The following is a 20,011-nucleotide window of genomic DNA, read 5'->3' as shown; positions in this document are numbered from 1 at the left end:
ATCTTCGGAAGTGAAGTCCACTAGATATAAGTTGTTGTATCTAAATCCATTGAATATCACTTGATTGTCATCTACCTTGGATACAATAACCTCCTTCTCGGTGAACAAGCATTGGAATCCAAGATCACACAATTGCCCAACGGATAGCAAGTTGAAGCTCAATGAAGCAACATAGAGCACATTGGAGATGGAATGATCATTTGATATTGCCACTTTGCCCAATCCTTTAACCTTGCCCTTTGAGTTGTCTCCAAATGTTATTTTCTCTTGTGCATCTACCTCTTCATCTAGTGAGGTGAACATACGAGGATCACCGGTCATATGTTGAGTGCAACCACTATCAATAACCCAATGACTTCCACCAATCTTATAGTTCACCTACACACAAGAGATTCAAGCTTTAGAAATCCAAACTTGTTGAGGGCCCTTTACCTTCTCAACAAGTGACTTAGCCACCCAAATCTTCTTAGGCCTATTCTTGTTAGGGAGACCTAAGAACATGACTTTCATTTTTCCACTAGAGTCCTTTCTAAGCATGTAGTGAGCATTGAAGGCAAAGGGTCTAGCATGCTTGGGCAAGGGTTGTGGCAGTGGAGTTTGACACTCATGAGCAAAGTGGTCTTCTTGTCCACACTCAAAACATCTCTTTGGCTTTGGCTTTGGCTTTGATTGTTGTTGGTGAACTTGAGCCTTCTTCTTCTCTATACTTGCTACATATCCAATGCCACTTCTATCCATCTTCATGACGGTGTTCATGAGTAGCTCACTTTGGAGATGCTTGCCTCTAGCAAACTTGCTCAATCCCACCTTGAGATGCTCTTTCTCCATCTTGAGCTTCTTGTTCTCTTCCTTGAGAACATCATTGTTCTTCTCTTCCTTGAGCTTCTTGTTTTCTTCTTTTAGCTTCTCATTCTCAAGGATCAACTCTTTGTCATGATCAAGAGTTTCTAGCACAATAGTGTTGTGGCTTTTCATCTCTTCAAGATCTTTCATGAGCTTCTAATTATCACTCTTGAGCTTGACATACTCATCATAGTCATTGCACTCAACCACTTGCTTGCCTTTGCTACTAGATCCATGCTCAATGCTCTCATCAATTAAATCATCACATGAGGTAGCTATATCAATCTTAACAACATGGTTAGTAGCATCATGTGGCTCATTTGGTAAGAATTCTTGAGCAATAACAAGAGTATCATAGTTGATCTTTAGAGTTGTATATTCATCTTTTAGCTTGTTGTGACTAGTGATGAGCTCATTGTGCATCCACTCAAGTTTATTATGTTTATCTTTAAGCTCTTTCTTAGAAGATTTGAGCTCCTTAAGTTTGGACAATATAGCATCATTAGTTTCTCTAAGCTCATCATTAGCCTTTTCCAATGTATCACACTTAGCTAAGAGTGAATCATTTTTAGCATCAAGCTTTTCATTTGTAGCTCTACTCTTTCTAATGATCTTAGTGTATTTTCTTAGTATTTTGACAAGATCATCATATGTAGGTGAATCATCATCATCGCTATTGTTGAAACTGGTGGTTTCAAACTACATGGAAGAGACCGAGGCCTCCGCTCGTCGGACGGTTGGCCTCGGGCGAAGACTCAGAATAAGAACGATGAGGGGGAGAGCGGTGAGTAAGGGAATGACACAGAAAGCTATGGTTTCATTAATTCGTCCACCAACCAACCTCCATGGTTACAAGTGTCCCCTATTTATAGGACTCAACTACTATATAACAGAATTTATTACAATGCCCCTCAACTGCTACAGTACATTCCTGAAATATTCCACCACTAGCCTCTTGTTCACGGGGCAATCCTGCCATACCGTCTTCAAGTGATGGGCTTCTATGAGCGGCCGGCCCACTGTAGCTCGATCTTCGGCCCAAAGGCCTAGGTCCCCGGCGCTGGCCTTCATCTCCAGGGGCACGCCGCTGCCTCGGTGGGTCTCCGCCGGACGATCGGAGACATTACCCGTGGGTCTTCGCCCGGCCACGCGGGGGCCATGGTTCTCGCCGCTGGCCTCCACCTTCAGGGGCGTGCCATCGCCTTGGAGAATCTTCGCCGGTCCGGGTAGGGGCATCATCCGTAGGTCTCTGCCCTACCGTTGGCCTTCATCTCCAGGGGCGTGCCATCGCCTTGGAGAGTCTCCGCCGGTCTGGGCGAGGGCATCATCCGCAGGTCTCCGCTCGGCCGCTGGCCTCCGCCTTCAGGGGTGCGCCGTCGCCTTGGAGAGTCTCCACCGGTCCAGATGGAGACATCATTCGTAGGTCTCTGCCCGGCCACGCAGGGGCCATGCTGGCGTGCTTGCGCGGACCGCGAACACCTGCGCTTGAGTACCTATGCACACTTAGGCAAGATCATTTGTTTGATTAGTTTAGAGATAAGGCGGCCTCTGCCCGTAATACCGGAGACGCCCACCTGAGCGGTCGGCGGGATGCGTGCTTGGCCTTGGCGGAGTCCACGATGAAAAGGAGATTCAGCACCCTTCGAGCATAGCCGGGAAAGTTCCTTTAGTCAGCGCCGGGTCTCCGCCCTAAGACGGTCGAAGATGCCTTTGCGATACCCCACTGTCGGGGGCCTTCGCCACCCGCCAAAGCCATGTTACAACAGCTATCGCTATCATCATCACTAGCTCGCTCATCATCACTACTATCATCACTCTTAGTTACCTTGCGTTCACCCTTGGCCATAAGGCATAGGTGTGTAGAGGATGATGGCGATGGTGGTGGTGAAGATGCAAGATTAATAGCAATGGCGACCATCTTCTCATTGTCACTATCATCATCGGATGATCCACTTGATGAATCAATGTCCGTGAGCCAATCACCGACGATGTAGGCCTTTCCACTCTTCTTCTTGTGGAAGTCTCTCTTTTTGCCATCTCTTTTCTTGTATGGCTTGTTCTTTTTCTTCTCATCTTCATCCTCATTGCTTGAGTCATCTTTCTTGCCCTTGTTCTTGTTCTTGAACTTGTCTTTCTTGGGCTTTGTGCATTGATGAGCTAGATGGCCAAGTTCGCCATAATTGTAGCAATCCATCTCGGAGATTGGCTTTCTTCTTGAGCTAGTGAAGAACTTCTTCTTCTTGCCGTCAAACTTGATGCCACTCTTGTTTAGCTTCTTTAGCATCTTGGCGGTCTTCTTCACCATGAGAGCAAGACTTTCTTCATCATCTTCTTCATCACTTGAGCTCTCATACTCAAGTCTTGCTTTGCCCTTATCTTGGCTAGCTTTGAATGCTAAGTCCTTCTCTTTCTTCTTTGTAGAGGATGAGCCATCTTGTGGTGTGATGTGCATGTACATCTCATGAGCATTGATCTTTCCCAAGATTTGTGTCGGTGTAGCGGCGGAAAGATCACCTTGATGTAGCACGGTCACAATGTGCCCATATTTGTCAATAGGGAGGACACTCAAGATCTTTCTCATAACGTCGGATGGTGACATTTGAGTAAGTCTAAGCCCATTGACTTCCTCTACAAGAATATTTAAACAAGAATACATCTCATTAGCACTTTCTTTGGGAAGCATTTCAAATGAATTTAGCTTTTTAATCACAAGATGATAGCGTTAATCACGCTCACTCTTGGTTCCCTCATGGAGCGCACAAACGTCTGACCATAGTGTATGGGCGTCTTTGTGGTTCCTTACACGGTTGAACACATCTTTGCAAAGGCCTCTAAAGATGGTGTTGCGAGCCTTTGCATTCCATTTTTCATAATTAACCTCATCGCCTTGTAGGTTAGTAGCATCCCAAGGTTTTGGGAAGCCTTGTGAGGCGGCACTAAGAATACCAACGTCTAGAACCTCTAAGTACGCCTCCATGTGGATTTTCCAATATGGAAAGTCATCTCCCTCAAAGATAGGAGGAGGTCCATCTCCGTGAGACATCTTGCTCTAAGCGGTTAAGCTTAAAAACATGAGCACGAGGCTCTAATACCAATTGAAAGGATCAAGATGCCCAAGGGGGGGTGAATTGGGCTAATTCTAAATTTTCTTGCAATAATCAAATCCTACGGATAGCCCAATTAACCCCTTGTGCCTAGAAAAGTGTTTCTATCAAACTAACGCACAACGAACTTACAACCTATGTTCCAAACTTACTCTAGCATGGCAATTCTATGAATGTAAAGACAAGTATTGAATTGCTCAAAGTAAATACTCAAAGTAAATGCTCAAAGTAAATAGAGAGAGAGGAACGCGGCAATGTTTTGCCGAGGTATCGGAGAGTCGCCACTCCCCACTAGTCCTCGTTGAAGCACCCGCGCAAGGGTGTAGCTCCCCCTTAATCCGTGCAAGGATCAAGTGCTCTCTACGGGTTGATTCTTCGACACTCCATCACGGCGAATCACCCAAAGCCGCTCACAACTTGAGTTGGGTCACCCACAAGCTCCACCGGGTGATTACCAAGTTCCCAATCACCACCAAGCCGTCTAGGTGATGGCGATCACCAAGAGTAACAAGCACGAACTCTCACTTGACCACTCAAAGCCTAATGAGAAGATGGATGCACACTTTGCTACTCTTGATTCACTAATGAGACTACTCTCTTGGATTCTCAAATCTCAATCATCTCACTAGGACCTTGCTCTTCTTGGCACTCACAAACGTGTTTCTCAGCTGTTGGAATGAGCAAAAGTGACTCCACACACGAGTGGAGCTTCTATTTATAAGGCAGCCTAAAAAACGAACCGTTATGAGCTTCTGCGGGGTGACTGGACGCTCCGGTCAGGTTAACCGGACGCTCCGGTCAGTTCAACCCGCGAACCAGTGAAAATGTGTTGACCGGACACTGGCAGGGTTCGGTCTCTAATGACCGGACGCGTTCGGTTGCATTAAACCCTTACTGGAACCTTACTGTACTCGACCGGACGCTGAACCCCCAGGGTCCGGTCAGTACTAACCGAACGCGTCCGGTCGCAGATTCCCTTCTCTGGAACCTTACTGGAGTCGACCGGACGCTGCCTCTCAGCGTCCGGTCGCACCAAACACAGACTGTTGATCAAATGAACTGACCGGACCCTGCGGCCAGCGTCCGGTCGCACCGGGGCCAGCGTCCGGTCAGCATTTGACCCTCCATTCACTTCCAACTCTCGATCATATGTGAATGAAGTTTGCTCCAATGGATCTTAGGCATTCGTAGGAGCTACCTACAGCTAGTTTTAACAAGTGTGCACCACACCTAACTCACTAGACTCACTTAGGTCAAGCTACCCGTCCATACCCCCCTTAATAGTATGGCCAAAGGAAAAACAAAGTTCTAAACTACTCTAAGTGTCTCTCCAACTCCAATCGACACTTAGAACTAGTCATCCTTAACCTTGTCGTCCATCCTTTGAAAACCGAAACGATTTCCATCGTAGGGGCATGACCATCTCGATTGCCCAAGCGATCTCCATTACCATGACCTAACTTAATTGCCTTTGCAAAACACACGTCAGTCATAGTAATCTTGTATTGTCATTAATCACCGAAACCCAACTAGGGGCCTAGATGCTTTCAGGACCTATGTGCGGGCAGGGTCAGATTGTGCATGGGTTTTGTATTTTGTGTTAGCACTTAATCAAGTTTGCCTCTATTGGATCAATCCAATAGTTCTATGCATTCCATCTGGTGTTGGTTTTGTAAAAAAAAAATCTTTGATACACCACAAAGTTATGCCGTCTTTTAATTCGCGGGAACATCAGTTGTTATTCTAGGAATGTTGGGCAAGGATCATTGCCAACGCACATGCATTCACCTAGTAAAAATAAAATATTATAAATGTTTGGACACATATCTATATTATCTGGCCCATAATTAAGTGCCATTAGTGTCTAATCTAGTCCAATGTTTTAAGTTTTCCCAAGTTACATCTTTCTTTGCTCCAAACACGTCTTCTTATATTTTTCATGTGTTTTTCCTATTCTATTCATACGTTTCTTTCTATTCCTCTGTTTTATAGTCCTGTATTTTAAATAGGACCTAATTTTGTAATCTCTATGCCACTACCGTCTAGTGTAGCTAACGAATGGATGAAAGACTATTTTGTCATTGGTCAATGGTAGTCAACGGCCTCTTCTCTCCTGTCCTCCTCTAATTTAATTACTTATATTGGGGACGGAGGGCGTAGTGTATGTCGTCGGACAGGCGTCGCGTATCGCTGGAACTTGGAAGCACCCACCACTCACGCCAGGCGTAGTGTGGGTGACGACGAGGGAGTGGCGCAGCGCGGGCGGGCCGGCGCATGTGAGTGAGGCAGTGAGAGACATGCAAAATCGTTTTTTAAAAGATGAGAAGTCTGGTCCGGCAAGCATAATATTTTATGCATGCCTGCAACAGCTTTATCTTGCACTCAGTTTTATTCTTACCATGTTCCTGGTAGATGCCAATTCCTTAGATAGTGCGCCCGGACATCCGGACGCTTGCCCCCATTTGGACGCCCGTGCCCGCCTGGTTCGCTGCGTCCATCCTACCTGCTACGCATGCTGCTAGGCATGCCCTGCCTTTTTTTTTTTCTTCCAAAAAAAGCCTGGCCCGCATGCAACTCTGCACCTACACGTCCTGCATGCAACTCTGCGTCTACACATCCGCTCCTGCATGCTAGTGCGCCTACGCATGCAGTTGTGCGCCTCGTGCCTGATGATGCCCGCCTCGTGCTTGGTGATGTGCATGCATGGGGACCGCTACGCCCGCAGGGACCGCATCTGCATGCGCCCGCTTCCTACGCTTATTAATGTTGCAACATGAAAGTACTTCTGCAATATACGTCTGAAACAGGTGAAACATTTACAAACATAAGTTTGCAACATATGTGTATAGCAACTACAACATCCAGATAAACACATTTGTAACATATGTCTGAAATAGATGAAATATTTTGAATAGACGCTTGCAACATATGTCTGAAACATATGCAACATTGCAACGTATGCAACATCTAGATGAAACACTTACAAATAGGTTTGAAATAGGTAAAATATTTGGAACATACACTTCCAACATATAGTATAGCCACTCCATCATATGCAACATCCAGAAAAAAACACTTGCAACATATATATGAAATATTTGAAACATACACTTACAACATACGTGTATATCCACCGCAACATATGCAACACCAGATCTACTTTTACAACATCCAGATGAAACATAATAACATACATTTAAAACACATAAAACATCCGTTGTAACATGTGCTCATCTACTTGTTGCCACCCAATGGAGGCTAGTTGTCGCGGCGCGGGGGAGCGTAGCGCGAAGCACGAGTGGGGGCACGAGGCATGGACGGCACGAGGCACGGGCGGGGCACGCGACATGAGGCACGAGGCATAGGGCGCACACGACGCAAGGTGGATCTGGTGCGACCGTGCGAGGCGCGAGGTGCAGGGGCGCACGTCACGAGGCGGAGGCATGATGTTTTTTTAGAAAAGGTGCGAGGCGCGAGGTGGAGGGGCGCACGGCGTAAGGCGCGAGGCATAGGTGCACGTGGCGTGAGGCGGGTCTGTCCCGTCAGACAGACGGAAGTCATGATAGGGGCTAGCGCCCGGACGTCCGGACGCTAGCCCCCGTTTCGACGCCTGCTCCTGCCCCACCTGCTGTGCCCCATCCCACCTGCCACATATGCTGTTAAGCCGGCCTCACCTGCAACTCTACGCCTGCACGTCCCGCATGCAACTGCTGAGCCTACACACCCGCCCCTGTATGCTAATGCGCCTACGCATGCAGTTGTGCGCCTCGTGCCTATTGATGCCTGCCTCGTGCCTGCTGATAGGCATGTAGGTGGGGACCGCTATTCCTGTAGGGACTGTATCTGCATGTGCCTGCTTCCTACTCCTGCTAATATTGCAACACGAAAGTACTTCTGCAACATACGTCTGAAACATGTGAAACATTTACAAACATACCTTTACAACATAAGTGTATAGCAACTACAATATCCAAATAAACATATTTGCAACATACGTCTGAACCAGATGAAACATTTCGAATAGACGCTTGCAGCATATGTCTAAAACATATGCAACATCCAGATGAAACACTTGCAACAAAGGTCTGAAAAAGGTGAAACATTTGGAACATACACTTACAACATACATCTATAGCCACTGCAACATATGCAATATCCAGATAAAACACTTGCAACATACAGATGAAACATTTGAAACATACACTTCTAGCATACTTTTATAGCTATTGCAACATAGACAAAACTAGATCATTTTGCAACATCTAGATGAAACATATATCTGAAATGCATGAAACATACGGTTGCAACATATGTTTATTTATTTGCTGCCGCCCAATGGAGGCTAGTTGACGCAGCGCGAGGCGCGGGTGGAGCGCGACATGAGACGCGAGCAGGGGCGCGAGGCACGGGTGGGGTGCGTGGCACGAGGCGCGAGGCGCGGGGCGTACGCGGCGCGTGGCGGATTGACGTTTCATCTTTTAGCAAATTGGTAAACTTCATATCTTTCACAAGCAAAATCATGGCTTGACGTTGCAGTAACTAATTGCATCACACTATCACCGCAGCAACATAAACATAGATGGATTACAAGTAAAACAGTCTGGACTTAGGCAGAACATGAGTTAACCAATTGCCCGAACAGGGGATGGACAAGCCATCTATACCAGCAGGGTAAGCTAGACACTAACCTAAAATCACTTCTACCACCATATTGCAAAAGCTAAGCTGGAACCAACAGCAGCAGCTGCTTGCCAAATTTCATTTTGCGCGAATGACATGCACTTTCATCGTGTACTTTGTGTTTTCATGTAGCTCAAAGAGGCAGAGATCTCCCAGCTGCAACTTGGTGTCAGAAGCAAACTGTTTCCGCCCTTCAAAAAACCTTTTTGTTCCGGGGTTTCCCTTCTGAATTAGACACCGCACTTCCCAACTCTTGCCACAGCATTGAAGCATCAGTGTTTGGTCCTCAAATGGTAGATATACCTCAGCATATACTCTTGGCATGTCCTGATTGCAGTAGGTAAGTGTTAAAAGTTAACTGAAAATAGCTAAAGATGCTTGTAGATTGTAAATTTCTTCAAGGCACTTTGTTTAGAACTAGTAGTACTTCAAGGATTCAAAATTTGCTTGTAGATTGTAAATTTCTTCAAGGCACTTTGTTTAGAACTAGTAGTACTTCAAGGATTCAAAATTTGATCTTTCAGAAAAAATCTAAAATTCTTTTAGGTTTTCTGATTTTATTCTATTGACTTGGCCAAGAAAAAAGGCGAGATGGATTATGTGGTTTAATTTGCTAGTAATGGATTTGCTGGGCCGTGGCTTAGTAGAAAAAAAGATGGTGATTGGCTGATTGGTAAGAAGTCCAGTTCTATTCCCACTGGTACTTTAGTTACCCTATCCTGTTTCTGAAGTTGTAGCTCGCTCCCTCATAAAGCAGAGAAATGCCTGTTCTCAACAACATACATTCAAATTGAAGCATAACGCAATCGAATATCAATCCAAGAACAAAGTTCCAAGCTCACCATAGTCTGAGCTCTTCCTTGAACATTGCTCTTCTTCATGATGCATCCGTAGATGGGGATTGTAGAAGTACTAGCTCGGACTTTCTCTTTCAGTTTCTTCATCTGCACACAGTTAAGATATGTTCCCCGTGGAAGGATGTAACCTGTGTCATAACATGAATTCTGATCTCCTACACACAAAAAAAGAGAAAGCAATGTGAAGTCAAAAGTCATGCAGCCTGTTCGGGAGGCCGTATCGTATCGTGGATTATTTACTGCTGGCTGGTTTGGTGTGAGAGAAAAACACTGTTCCCGGCTGGAAATTTACGATCGTTTACGAGCAAGCGAACATGCTGCATAATCCAAGTAAATCCTACTCAAGTTAGTTCAACATGGTGACTCATAACCTGATGTGTCGGATGGGGAGGTTGATGGACTAGTCTTAACATTCATACTTCCCTTCCTTTCCTTCCAAGCTTTCCTTTTACTTCCATGGGATTCCATGGGAAGATCTTCAGAACTGCTTGAAATTTCAATATGCTCTTCCCTTCTTTCTCTGCCACGGATATGGTTCCTCTTCACAAGGCATGATGGCACTTTCTCGCAACAACTAAGATCAAATATCAAAACCTTCAATCGAGAAGTCCCGTCGTACTTGAATACCAAGAAGTCCCCCATGTTCAAGTCATGGGCAGTAACAAACTCCTTCCATCCTGTTTTAAGGACTACTTTGCCCAGATTCTTAGCTACTTCAACATCAAAAGTGTGTCCACAGCGTGATTCTAGCTTAACACTGTTTGGTATTAGCCCTCTGAAACATTGCACGAATTTACCAGGTATGGCCTGCAGCAATAATACGCAGCAAGCTCTTATACATGTTGGGGGAGCCCATACGGAGTATGGGTCAACTCCCCCTCGAAGAGGCCTGATGAAGGAATAATGGCAGAGGCCTAGCCGACGAAGGCTCTCCCCAACACGGCGGAGGCCTAGCAGGCGGAGGCTCTCCCCAAAACGGCGGAGGCCTAGTAGGCGGAGGCTCTCCCCAAAATGGAGGAGGCCTAGCAGGCGGAGGCTCTCCCCAAGACCGCGGAGGCCCGGCCGGCGGAGGCTCTCCCCAAGACGGCGGAGGCCCGGCCGACGGAGGCTCTCCCCTAGATGGCGGAGGCCCGGCGGCGGAGGCTCTCCCCAAGACGGTGGAGGCCCGGCCGGCGGAGGCTCTCCCCAAGACGGCAGAGGCTCGGCCGGCGGTGGAGGCTCTCCCCAAGACGGCGGAGGCCTAGCTGGCGGAGGCTTCCCCCCAAGACGGCGGAGGCCTAGTACAAGAATGACGGTGGAGTTTCTCCCCGGGACGGTGGAGGCTCTCTCCGGGACAGTGGAGGCCAAGCGCAGTAATCATGGCGAAGGTGTTCCCCAGGGCGGCGGAGACCCATCAAGGAACGATCAGGTCAGCAAGGCATACGTGAGGACAGTTGATGGGCCTCTAGTGGGCATCGGCTTAGGCCCAAGATGAAGACATCGCGAGATGGTGTGATAAGAACACCCCTGAGGTTAGACACTAGGGCTGAAATATTCCTGGAATGTACTGTAGCAGTTGAGGGGCACTATTGTAAACTCTGTAAAGTGGTAGTTGAGCCCTATAAATAGGGAACACTTGTAACTGTGAGAAGGAGGTTGGTGAAGCAATTATGAAACCCTAGTTCTTATGAGTCGGTACTTGATCCTCACTCTCTTCTTCAGGCAAGCCTGAGCCAAAGCCAGAGACTGGAGCCTCGGCCAAAGCCGGAGGCCTCCGCCCCTTTCTCTTATTCCCACTTAGCAAAACCCTTCTAAGTCCCTCGTTTAGCAACGATTTACCTGGAACCTCCGTCGAGGGATCTTGTCCGACAGGCGTGCGTTCGGGGGCCTCCGCCCGTCTTAGGCGGAGGTAGACCTCCGCCCATTTCGGGTGGAGACCCCGACCAAAGACGAAGGCCTCCGCCCATCTCTCGCTCTTGTTAGAAACTGATGTTTCAACAGTGGCGCCCACCATGCTCGGCACGAAAATTTTTGCAGAGCTAGAAGTTGGAGCCCTCATCGGCACGCCTTCTCCGGACCGTCCTTCGCCAGTCGCCACTGGCCTTCATTGCCGACATTCTCTGGCTAGACCTTCATCAGAGGACCTTCTCCGACCTGCCTTCGTTGATGCACCTTCTTTGGCTTAGCCTTTGTAGCGACGACTTCATTAGCAGACTGGCAGTGAACCTCAAGGGATGGTAAGAACCTTTGGGCGAAGGTATGAGTGTACGACATACTTACACCTCCGTAAAGAATTTTTAGCCGAAATCCTAAAGCCTTCGGCCGCTACTACTTAAAAAAGTTTCTACAAAGATTAGAAAGCCTCAAGAAATAAAAGCAGCACTACACTCTGATTTCATCTTTGCTCACATTTTTATATTTTGATAACTCCGCACTCTGCTCTTATTTGTATTTTTGCTAGTAACTTCTTGAGTGACGTGAAGGCAAGGTTGTTTTTTCATCTGCTCGACCATGCATGAAGTGTGCAATGCATCGACTGCTGGGCAAAGGCCACAACAATCATCGCTGTCAGCCTGACTGGTTAATTGGAATTCTGTTTGTCTCTAGAGTCTGACAGAGCTATCACATCAGGCTTTACCTCTCGCCATTTGTGTTTTTATATTCGGATCTTGGTGTATGTGTGTCTCCAACTCTCCATTCTCCTAGCAGTATATGGAGCTGTACACGAAGACATCTTTTGGCAGCCTATGACTCTAGCCAGTTTTTGCCTTTGGCTCGTATCATGTTTGGCCCATCTATTTTGAGCATGAGCCTTCGAATGACCATGCAAAACTCCAATCAATGCTGCTGCCCAAAGATAAGTATGCTGCCCACCTTAATATAAGCCTTTGTACAAAAAACTTCATATGCATACACATGAGCTAACCTTCTTGAATTGAGATCGTCGTGTCCTTCGCGGCCACATGGGTCTTAAATGAGCAGCCCCACCTATGGAACCTCCGCACGCTAACCAGATTACCTTGCAAGCTTTTGTGCTCTGTGTGCATGTGCAGCTTGTTCCTTGGCACTGCATTGGTCGAAGGCTGAACACACGCAGAAGGGCGAAGGTACAGCCAGGCGGGCCTCCGCCACGGACCTCCGCTCCCAGACTCCACACCAACCATGCCCCCGCGGAAGCTGTATCCTTCGCCACAACTCTGGAACAACTCCAACCACGTCAAGAAGTGAAGGGGGCCAACAAATTTTTATCCGCAGCTGCCGGCCCAACATGTTGACAACGAAGGATTTGACCTCCGACACAAACCGCAGCTAAGTTGCTTAACTTTACGCAACTTTGAATTCTTGGACCACAACACCAGAGGTATCAAAATAGCATAAGAGAATACTTTTCTTCAGCTTATAATCCTAACAAATTTCGACCTTGACATTTATTTTTACACATTCTTGGTCTAACCTCTGCCTCTCGAGGCAAATTTCGTAAACCAATCTTCATGTACAACTTGTCACCAATGTGACCAAAAAACTTGTTGTGGCCTTCGCCGCATCGAAAGCATGGCCTGAGTGGCTATACATGCTTGGCCCCGACCCGGCTAACTTAAAATAATTTTCAACTGTTGTCGAATCTCTTTTTCAATAACATGCAGGTCACTAGCGCTGTAAGTATCTCTACAGCCTCCGCCAATTATGGGTCTTCATTATATGTCAGTGCACCTTATCATTGGTTCTCAGCAGCCTCCATCATCAGTCAGTGGGCAGCCTTCGATCAGTGCAGCCTCCGTCATCAGTCAGTGGGCAGCCTTCGATCAGTCAGTAGCCTCCGACATCAGTCAGTGGGCAGCCTTCGACCAGTCAGCAGCCTCCGACATCAGTCAGTGGGCAGCCTTCGATCAGTCAGCAGCCTCCATCATCAGTCAGTGGGCAGCCTTCGATCAGTCAGCAGCCTCCGTCATCAGTCAGTGGGCAGCCTTTGATCAGTCAGCAGCCTCCGACATCAGTCAGTGGGCAGCCTTTGATCAGTCAGCAGCCTTCGACATCAGTCAGTGGGCAGCCTTCGATCAGTCAGCAGCCTCCGTCATTAGTCAGTGGGCAGCCTTCGATCAGTGCAGCCTCTGTCATCAGTCAGTGGGCAGCCTTCGATCAGTCAGCAGCCTCCGTCATCAGTCAGTGGGCAGCCTTCGATCAGAGTAGCCTCCGTCATCAGTCAATGGGCAACCTTCGACCAGTGCAGCCTCCATCATCAGTCAGTGGGTAGCCTTCGATCAGTGCAGCCTCCGTCATCAGTCAGTGGGTAGCCTTCGATCAGTCAGCTGATCAGCCTTCGATCAGTTAACAACCTTCGTCAGTCTTTGGCCTTCGTCGGTTTGGGCCTTCGACAGTCATGGTCTTCATGAGTTAGTGGACTTCACCTATTATTGGTTTTTAGCAACCTCCATCAGTCATAGGCCTTCGACAGTTAGCAAACTTTGTCAGTTACTAGCCTTCATCAGTCAGTTGGTTTCCATCAGCAATAGACCTTCGGCAGTGACTAAACCTTTGAGCCATCTAACGCTAACACTTTCTCTTATTTTTGCAAGTTGTGTTATTCAATCTCTTTCTCAAGTATTTATAATATGCATCAACACAATGTTATTGTGTATAACCTTCGTAGGGAACTGATTACTTATATATTCAATACTAGTTACATCCATACCCATGCAGGTCCTCAAATGACAGCCTTCGCAAGCTATCTGAACTATAACCCTCTCATATAATGCAGAGCTTATCTTTTATTCAAACTTTACCATCATTTTTGCAGGATGCATAATAACTTTACACCTTTTAAATACTTTTGCGCAAATGATATCATTCTCATCATCGCATACATATATTGCGTAAGTACATTGCAATGCATGGCCCGGGCCACCCGGAAGAAGTCCCGAGAATACACGGGCGCCATGACTCTATGCATCAAAATCCTGGAAGAAGTCCTAAAACAACACGGGCACCAGGTCACGAAGCTAAGGCTGTCGTGCCGAGACATCAAAATCCTGGAAGAAGTCCTGAAACAACACGGGCACCAGGTCACGAAGCTAAGGCTGTCGTGCTGAGACATCAAATCCTGGAAGAAGTCCTAAACCAACACGGGCACCAGGTCACGGAGCTAAGGCTCTCGTGCTACCTTCACGTATCATATAAATGACTAACTATCTTTTGCAGCTAGCGGGAAAGCCAGTGCCTTTCCAGGTGTCGAAAGACTTGCAAAGCAAGTCGATATTCGACGAAGCTATAATGCCCAACCTAAGTCCCTAAAAATGCAGGAGATCAACTCAGTTGCATTTTTACGACTTCTCCGGCCTTCGACACGCGGCATCGGCGTCTATGTAGGCATCGCCTTCGTCAAGCTCTTCGGCATGAGGGGCTCCGCAACCATCTTCGATAACTTCACCAACATCGCCTCCACCAAAAACACCTTTTGGCCTTCGCCAAGCAGCTTTGCGGGAGGACCTTCGGCAAAACCATGATAACTAGCCTCCGCCAACGCGACAGCATGAGGGGCTTCATCGACACCTTCATCGTGTGCAACAACATCGCCTCTGTCAAACAACTTTTGCAACATGGCTCATGAACCTCCGTCGACACCTTCGACACCAAGTTCTACAACACCTTCGTCGACGTCTACATCGGCAAACTTGGTTCTGAACACCTACTTCCACTACTACGACTACGTCGACTACACCAATCATGGCTAAAAACTCGGCCACAAACGCCAGCCAAGAGGGGCTAGGGGAGTGCACCGGAGGACCAACCACTCAGGAGCGTGAGGCTTTTTGTCTGGCGCTCATGAACGAAGATTTATTTGAAGACCTCCACCCAAAGAAGGATCAGAGGTGGAGATCTTCGCCTGAAGAAAAGACAAAGACCTCCACCCAAAGAAGGATCGGAGATGAAGGCCTCTGCCTAAAGAAAAGATGAAGACCTCCGCCCAAAGAAGGATAGGAGATGAAGACCTCCGCCCGAAGAAAAGACGAAGACCTCTACCCAAAGAAGGATCGGAGATGAAGGCCTCCGCCTGAAGAAAAGATGAAGACCTCCGCCCGAAGAAAAGTCAGAGACCTCTGCCTAAAGAAGGATCGGAGATGAAGACCTCCGCCCGAAGAAGGATCGGAGATGAAGACCTCCGCCCGAAGAAAAGTCGAAGACCTCCGCCTAAAGAAGGATCGGAGATGAAGATCTCCGCCCAAAGAAGGATCGGAGATGAAGACCTCCGCCCGAAGAAAAGTCGAAGGCCTACGGAGGCCAGCACGCCAAGACGATACTAGACTCGGAGGTGAAGACCTCGGAGATGAACACCTGCGAAGGCTTTGGAAGCAAAGACCTGAGCATCGTGAAGGTACTAGAGGCAAGGACCCCGAAGATGAAGACCTAGGAAGGCCTCGGAGGCGGAGACCCGCACGCCGAGGTGATACCAGAGGTGGAAGACCCGAAGGCGATTGAAAACCCCTACACCGAGAAGACATGGAGATGAAGGCCCACACATCGGGCCTTGGAGACACACCTGCGCGCCAAAAAGACATCAGAAGCAAAGGCCTCAAGGATACAGGCCTACGCATCGTGAAGGTCCCAGAAATAAAGATCAGAGCACCGAGCGAAGCCGATGAACCATGCCATAGAAGTAGCAGAAGGAGCCGAAGGCCATAGATGAAGAAATCTGGAAGATAAAGGCACCCAGAGCTGAAAGCCTAAGGAATTAGTGCATGTATAGGTTAGAGTCATGCACGTGCTCTTTTCTCCATGTCCTTTTTTTCCCACAGGGTTTTTGGGATGGAGTTTTTAGCGAGGCGTGCATGAACGGGTTGCGGAGGGCAATCCTCGCAACCAAGATCTGGGTTGTATAGTGCCTCTTCTTGTATGAACATCTACCAGGTCATGTAGTACCGTCCATAACCTAGTAGCTGAGGGGCTACTATTGGGGGAGCCCATACGGAGTATGGGTCAACTCCCCCTCGAAGAGGCCTGATGAAGGAATAATGGCGAAGGCCTAGCCGGCGGAGGCTCTCCCCAACACGACAGAGGCCTAGCAGGCGGAGGCTCTCCCCAAAACGGCGGAGGCCTAGTAGGCGGAGGCTCTCCCCAAAATGGCGGAGGCCTAGCAGGCAGAGGCTCTCCCCAAGACGGCAGAGGCCCGGCCGGCGGAGGCTCTCCCCAAGACGGCGGAGGCCCGGCCGACGGAGGCTCTCCCCTAGATGGCGGAGGCCCGGCGGCGGAGGCTCTCCCCAAGATGGTGGAGGCCCGGCCGGCGGAGGCTCTCCCCAAGACGGCGGAGGCTCGGCCGGCGGCGGAGGCTCTCCCCAAGACGGCGGAGGCCTAGCCGGCGGAGGCTTCCCCCCAAGACGGCGGAGGCCTAGTACAAGAATGACGGTGGAGGCTCTCTCCGGGACAGCGGAGGCCAAGCGCAGTAATCATGGCGAAGGTGTTCCCCAGGGCGACGGAGACCCATCAAGGAATGATCAGGTCAGCAAGGCATACGTGAGGACAGTTGATGGGCCTCTAGTGGGCGTCGGCTTAGGCCCAAGATGAAGACATCGCGAGATGGTGTGATGAGAACACCCCTGAGGTTAGACACTAGGGCTGAAATATTCCTGGAATGTACTGTAGCAGTTGAGAGGCACTGTTGTAAACTCTGTAAAGTGGTAGTTGAGTCCTATAAATAGGGAACACTTGTAACTGTGAGAAGGAGGTTGGTGAAGCAATTATGAAACCCTAGTTCTTATGAGTCGGTACTTGATCCTCACTCTCTTCTTCAGGCAAGCCTGAGCCAAAGCCAGAGACTGGAGCCTCGGCCAAAGCCGGAGGCCTCCGCCCCTTTCTCTTATTCCCACTTAGCAAAACCCTTCTAAGTCCCTCGTTTAGCAACGATTTACTTGGAACCTCCGTCGAGGGATCTTGTCCGACAGGCGTGCGTTCGGGGGCCTCCGCCCGTCTTAAGCGGAGGCAGACCTCCGCCCATCTCGGGCGGAGACCCCGACCAAAGACGAAGGCCTCCGCCCATCTCTCGCTCTTGTTAGAAACCGATGTTTCAACAATACATATCTTCAATTGAAGATACAGAGTAGTACATAGTTGCCCACATCTAAGGATCAAGTTTTATAAACTGATTATAACTATATTAATACGTCCAACATGTTAAAGAACCAATAAACGTTCTCAGGTTGCACAAGCATTCCTGTCAAAATCTGCATATATAGCTTCAGAAGTTCAGAACAATAATACAGCAGATATATCTTGGGTTTCAATCTGCGTCTACAACTACATGAGGCCAAATCTTTCCATTCAGGTTTCTTCTGGGACTTAGTTTTGGTAGCACATATAATTGCTAGCGCAATATCTGCACTTCTGAGCACGCAGAGATGGTGGTGACAGCAAAAGTTAAAAAAAGAACACTTTCCAAGAACATAGTGGACTTGTAAACTTACCAATCGTTCACGAAAATCACCAACCAGAACCTTGAAGAAATACTTGTCCTTCTCATCCTTGTGATTCGAACAGAAATATGCATGCCTCTCCCTGCTTCTCTTACCCGGCTTTCTCATCTTTACCACGCCTACATCAAAGACAGTTGCATTCCGAGGGCACTTAATACTAATCGCAAAAAAAAAAGAATAAAAGTTCGTGAGTGATATTTGATCATTTGGGAAGCCCAAGCTTCGTAAGAAATATGGAGACTACATACCTGCAGGTAGTTGATGCCAAGCCCAAGCTTGATGATAGCACGCGTCTGTCAACCGTGGTAAAACTGACCAGCCTTGAATCACCTGATGGAAGAATGGAGACGCCAATGGGTGTTTATGTCTCTTTTAGAAGGTGTGGAACCGAGCGAACCCTAAATCCCTGTTCGCTTCGCTGAAAAGCCAGACTGAAAAGTACGGTTCGCTAATTTGTTGTCAGAGGAAAAAAACTATACTATGGCTGATAAGCCAGTCCGATAAGTTCAAACGAACAGGGCACATTGCCAAGTCCCAACTCCCCGTTGTTTTAACTCGCAAACGGGTAACGCTCTGCGTTCACATCGTCTCAACTCTCAAGGGGTGCATTATAGGTACAGCCTTGAGTCTTGGCGCATGAGCTAGTGGCAAGCAATTCAAGCGTCGCCATTATTAGACATACATACTCCACTAATCATCGGGACCATTAGCAATTCAAGCGTCGCCATTCTAACAGCATATATGGAGCTAGCATTGAAGCACATTAATCGACGGTACTGCACCTTTTGCATGAGGATGTATTGATCACCGGTATTGTTGCACGTATTCTTTTTCCCCTTTCATCCATCCGAATTCTGGAGGAACCATGCAGCATGGCATTTTCCAAGCCCATATTCACAATGCTCTAGTGTACTATTCTCTAATTTTTTGAGTGGCAGGATCTCTTTATTTTTTTCCCGGAGACCAAACATGTTGGAGTAAACGCCCCAATTCCATTTCGACTGTCGTTCACCCGTTTCCAATTAGGCAAATGATCCAACCGAACGAGTCCACCATGGTCCCACGCGCACACGTTGCTCCTTGCCTTTTTCTGTTACATATTGCTCCTTGCCTTGCACGCAAACTACAGGTGCGTCCATCTTTCTCTTTTTTTTCTACTTTTTTCCTTTACCTTTTTTCTTTTTCACTATTTTCTCTCTCTTTCACTTTTCTCTTCTTCCAATCTAATTGAATTTTATGATCACAAATCTATAAAAAGAGAAATTTGTGATATAATTTGTCATGTAAAAGTTATGTACATAAGATGTGGGTATAAGTTATGATGATAAGTCGTTCTATATAATACGTTATGAACATAATTTATTTGTACAACTTGGAACTTTACAACAATGAAAAGATGGAATATTTTTCCTTTTATTTTTTTATTTCTACTTTTTCTTTGCCTTTTTTAACATTAATTAATCTATCTATTTTACATGATTGTATATGATTCATATGCTAGTTGTACACATATAATATAATGTTGTGCACCATTTTTTTTTCTTTTTCGCTATTTTTTCTCTCTTTTTTCACTTTTTCTCTTCTTCCATTCTAATTGAATCTTATGACCACAAATCTGTAATGCGTAATGTGTGCATGAGACGAGTTCTTTCTCACACAAGATGGTGCACGTTCAATCTCTCTGGAAAACATAATTTAAGCTGCAAATCTCGTCCTTGCAGAGAAAAGAGTATGGGACCGGAGATGAATGCGCTCAAGTTAACTTTTAGTGATTTGGAGAAATTTCATATCTTTCACAAGCAAGGTCATGTCTTGACGTTGCAGTAGCTAATTGCATCAAAGCAGAAAGAAAAACTTAGATGGATTACAAGTGAAACAGTCTGAACTTAAGAAGAACATGATCAGGGGATGGACAAGCCATGGATATCAGCGGGGTAAGCGAGACACTCAAACCTAAAATCACTGTTACCACCATATTACAAAAGTGCACGAATGATATGCACATTCATCGTGTGCTTCATATTTTCAAGTAGCTCAAAGAGGCAGAGATCTCCCAGCTGCAACTTGTTGTCACGAGCAAACTGTT

General features: G+C 47.3%; 1 pseudogene; it reads right to left on the bottom strand.

The window, feature by feature from the left end:
* Window positions 1-8,705: 8,705 nt before the first annotated feature.
* On the bottom strand, window positions 8,706-18,033 carry LOC136536262 (putative B3 domain-containing protein Os03g0621600; annotated as a pseudogene).
* Window positions 18,034-20,011: the final 1,978 nt, after the last annotated feature.

The sequence above is a fragment of the Miscanthus floridulus genome, chromosome 2 (genome assembly GCF_019320115.1).
Source record: "Miscanthus floridulus cultivar M001 chromosome 2, ASM1932011v1, whole genome shotgun sequence".
NCBI classification, from domain to species: domain Eukaryota; kingdom Viridiplantae; phylum Streptophyta; class Magnoliopsida; order Poales; family Poaceae; genus Miscanthus; species Miscanthus floridulus.
This window is presented reverse-complemented; position numbering and strand designations above follow the sequence as displayed.